General features: G+C 54.9%; 1 long non-coding RNA gene across 1 annotated transcript; it reads left to right on the forward strand.

The window, feature by feature from the left end:
• The first annotated feature begins 186 nt into the window (after positions 1-186).
• LOC139242384 (uncharacterized) lies at positions 187-4493 on the forward strand. Its single transcript, XR_011589157.1, has 3 exons — positions 187-255; positions 3271-3425; positions 4286-4493. It is a non-coding gene; the product is annotated as an uncharacterized lncRNA (long non-coding RNA).
• Positions 4494-4864: the final 371 nt, after the last annotated feature.

A 4864-nucleotide genomic window follows, 5' to 3' on the forward strand; every position in this document is an offset into this window, starting at 1 on the left:
CACACACACTCCCTCCCCCCCCACACACACAGACACTCCCCCCCCCCACACACACTCCCCCCCCCCCCCAAACACACACATACACTCCCCCCACCCCCCCCACACACACACTCCCTCCCCCCCCACACACAGAGTATTGGTCAGTCAGCGAGGAGATGACCAGCCCTGTTTTCTCTTTGGTTTGACAGGTAACCTCGAGGTTAAATCCCGCTCTGGAAGCGATTGTGAATATGCTGCCACACGTGGGTTATAATGGTAGGTCCTTGAAACACGGGAGGTTCAGAAACTCATAGAGGGGCAGAGATTGGACTCAACTGGTCCATTTACCCCTTCCCTTCTCCCCATATCCCCCAAACTCTCCTCCTCCCGATACATCCCAATCCCACCCTCTCCCGATATACCCCAATCCCACCCTCTCCCGATATACCCCAATATCACCCTCTCCCGATACATCCCAATCCCACCCTCTCCCGATACCCCCCCAATAACACCCTCTCCCCATATCCCCCAAACCCTCCTCCTCCCGATACATCCCAATCCCACCCTCTCCCGATATACCCCAATCCCACCCTCTCCCGATATACCCCATTATCACCCTCTCCCGATACATCCCAATCCCACCCGATATACTCCAATATCACCCTCTCCCAATATACCCCAATCCCACCCTCTCCCGATACATCCCAATCCCACCCTCTCCCAATACCCCCCAATAACACCCTCTCCCCATATCCCCCAAACCCTCCTCCTCCCGATACATCCCAATCCCACCCTCTCCCGATATACCCCAATCCCACCCTCTCCCGATATACCCCATTATCACCCTCTCCCGATACATCCCAATCCCACCCTCTCCCCGATATACTCCAATATCACCCTCTCCCGATATACCCCAATCCCACCCTCTCCCGATACATCCCAATCCCACCCTCTCCCGATACCCCCCAATAACACCCTCTCCCGATACATCCCAATCCCACCCTCTCCCGATATACTCCAATATCACCCTCTCCCGATATACCCCAATCCCACCCTCTCCCGATACATCCCAATCCCACCCTCTCCCGATACCCCCCAATATCACCCTCTCCCGATACATCCCAACCCCACCCTCTCCCGATATACCCCAATATCACCCTCTCCTGATACATCCCAATCCCATCCTCTCCCGATATACCCCAATCCCACCCTCTCCCGATATACCCCAATATCACCATCTCCCGATATACCCCAATCCCACCCTCTCCCAATACCCCCAATATCACCCTCTCCCGATACATCCCAATCCCACCCTCTCCCGATACCCCGCAATAACACCCTCTCCTGATACATCCCAATCCCACCCTCTCCCGATATACTCCAATATCACCCTCTCCCGATACATCCCAATCCCACCCTCTCCCGATACCCCGCAATAACACCCTCTCCTGATACATCCCAATCCCACCCTCTCCCGATATACTCCAATCCCACCCTCTCCTGATACATCCCAATCCCACCCTCTCCCGATACCCCGCAATAACACCCTCTCCCGATACATCCCAATCCCACCCTCTCCCGATATACTCCAATATCACCTTCTCCCGATATACCCCAATCCCACCCTCTCCTGATACATCCCAATCCCACCCTCTCCCGATACCCCCCAATATCACCCTCTCCCGATACATCCAAATCCCACCCTCTCCCGATACCCCCCAATATCACCCTCTCCCGATACATCCCAATCCCACCCTCTCCCGATATACTCCAATATCACCCTCTCCCGATATACCCCAATCCCACCCTCTCCCGATATACTCCAATATCACCCTCTCCCGATATACCCCAATATCACCCTCTCCCGATACATCCCAATCCCACCCTCTCCCGATATACTCCAATATCACCCTCTCCTGATACATCCCAATCCCACCCTCTCCTGATACATCCCAATCCCACCCTCTCCCGATACATCCCAATCCCACCCTCTCCCGATATACCCCAATATCACCCTCTCCCGATATACCCCAATCCCACCCTCTCCCGATATACCCCAATCCCACCCTCTCCCGATACCCCCCAATATCACCCTCTCCCGATACATCCCAATCCCACCCTCTCCCGATATACCCCAATGTCACCCTCTCCCGATATACCCCAATATCACTCTTTCCCCATAACCCCCCCCCCCGCACTCTCAGTGCAGAGTTTCTCCGTATTGACGCTGTCATAGAAACACAGAAACATAGAAAATAGGTGCAGGAGTAGGCCATTCGGCCCTTCGAGCCTGCACCGTCATTCAATAAGATCATGGCTCATCATTCCCTCAGTACCCCTTTCCTGCTTTCTCTCCATACCCCTTGATCCCTTTAGCCGTAAGGGCCACATCTAACTCCCTCTTGAATATATCCAACGAACTGGTCACAACAACTACTTCCTGTGGTAGAGAATTCCACAGGTTCACAATTCTCTGAGTGAAGAAGTTTCTCCTCATCTGGGTCCTAAATGGCCTACCCCTTATCCTCAGACTGTGACCCCTGGTTCTGGACTTCCCCAACATCGGGAACATTTTACCCTGCATCTAACCTGTCCCGTCCCGTCAGAATTTTATACGTTTCTATGAGATCCCCTCTCATCCTTCTAAACTTTTAAACTTTGTAAAAAGTGGTTAAAACTGTGCTGTGCTCAAATATTTTGGTTTGGCAGTCAAAGCTGCGAGCACATTGTCAGCACAGCAAACTCCAGAATCTGTTGCGATTCCCAGAACAGCCAGACCGGTTCTCCAAATAAACACCTCCTTTCAACTGCAAATAGCCAAAATGTAAGTGAGCTCGGGGCACACCAATGATGTTCACTCCCTGTGTATTGGAGAAAATACAAGGGCTGCATTATTCACCTCCACCCACCGGATCAGGTTTTAGGATTTAAACTTCATTTAAGGTTGGGTGCAACAACAAAATTTAAGGGGAAAAATGGTGAGCTGCAGGAAAGCACATTTTGTCAGCGGCAAAGGAAAAGGAACAGGGGCATTTTGTGTAATTTTGTACTGAGGTCATTTTGAACACCCCGATCAAACCTCCCCTGGACCTTCGCGGCTCGGAGCACAAGCTCCTCCAATCCCTGCTCCTCCAGTGAAGTCCCGCAGTCCCCGGACCACTCCCGGTTTAATTTTCCTTCGCACCCTCTCCAGGGCCCCCACAGAGCCGGAAGCCATGAGCACGAACGTTGAGCTAAGCGGGCCCCGGCAATTCTAACCCTCTCTCCTATTTCCCACTGTCTCCCCACGAGGCCAAGCAAGGACTCTGTCGTTGAACCTGGACAAGCTCCTTCCCTGGAAACTGGCGCCCTTCTACAGGTACCAAGGATCGCTGACCACGCCACCTTGCACGGAGAATGTTGCGTGGACGGTGCTCGACAAACCCATGCACATGAGTATGTCCCAGGTACAGTCCCTGAGGTCGATGTGGGGGGGAGGGGGGGGAGGGCAGGGGGGAGGAGAGGGAGAGGTGGCAGGGAGGGGGGAGCGGGGGGAGGTCGAGGCGTTGAGACATCACGAGGACAGAAGGAATTAGGAGCAGGAGTCGGCCGTTCGGCCCCTCGAGCCTGATCCGCCACTGAATGATATCATGGCTGATCTTCTACAGTGTGGTTCTCCCTCAGTACTGCCCCTCTGACAGTGCGGCACTCCCTCAGTACTGCCCCTCCGACAGTGCGGCACTCCCTCAGTACTGCCCCTCCGACAGTGCGGCGCTCCCTCAGTACTGTCCCTCCGACAGTGCGGCACTCCCTCAGTACTGCCCCTCCGACAGTACTGCCCCTCCGACAGGGCGGCACTCCCTCAGTACTGCCCCTCCGACAGTGCGGCACTCCCTCAGTACTGTCCCTCCGACAGTGCGGGGCTCCCTCAGTACTGCCCCTCCGACAGTACTGCCCCTCCGACAGTGCGGCACTCCCTCAGTACTGTCCCTCCGACAGTGCGGGGCTCCCTCAGTACTGCCCCTCCGACAGTGCGGGGCTCCCTCAGTACTGCCCCTCCGACAGTGCGGGGCTCCCTCAGTACTGCCCCTCCGACAGTGCGGGGCTCCCTCAGTACTGCCCCTCCGACAGTGCGGGGCTCCCTCAGTACTGGCCCCGGGGAGTGTGGCCCTGGGAATATTGGGCTCGGGACTGTGGAGTGGGGGTTTGGAACTCACGACCTCGAGACTCAGAGGTTGAGAGGGAGCGAGGAGGGAGAGCCACTGAGTCACGGCTGACACAGGGAGGGTTGCTCCGTCACTGACCTTTCTCCTCTCCTGTGTTACAGTACAAGGCTTTTGTCAAAACCTTGAGACGGGACTGGAGTATCCATCGACCCCTGCAACCCCTCAACGGGCGCACCTTGGCCATTTGTGAAGACTGACCCCCGACCTTTGCCCCACCCTGCCCCGTGACCTCCTGCCTGACCAGCGTTGAAGATCAGACCCTTGCCCGTCCAAGGGGCATCGTCAATTAATAAACAAAGAGAGATTAAACCACAAGAGTTATTTTGTGCACTTTATCAACAGGGGCCTGGAGTGCTAGAGAAGGAGGTTTATTAATAAAACCTTTAACAACACGGCGAAGGCCTCAGTGTTGAATATCTGGGCAAGGAACGATGTCAAGGTGTTGGAGAGGGCGTAGTGTGAGATTAACCAGCATGGTCCCGGGGTTGAGGGAGTTGGAGAGACTGGAGACACTGGGGTCGTTCTCCTTAGAGCAGAGATGTTTAAGGGGAGATTTAATCGAGGTGTTCTCAATTATGAAGGCTCTCATTGGCGTATTGAAGCAGAAACTGTCCCAAGTTTGCAGATGACACTAAGCTGGGTGGCGGTGTGAGCTGTGAGGGGGATGCTAAGAGGCTGCA

The sequence above is a fragment of the Pristiophorus japonicus genome, unplaced genomic scaffold (assembly GCF_044704955.1).
Source record: "Pristiophorus japonicus isolate sPriJap1 unplaced genomic scaffold, sPriJap1.hap1 HAP1_SCAFFOLD_1307, whole genome shotgun sequence".
In the NCBI taxonomy this organism is placed as follows: domain Eukaryota; kingdom Metazoa; phylum Chordata; class Chondrichthyes; family Pristiophoridae; genus Pristiophorus; species Pristiophorus japonicus.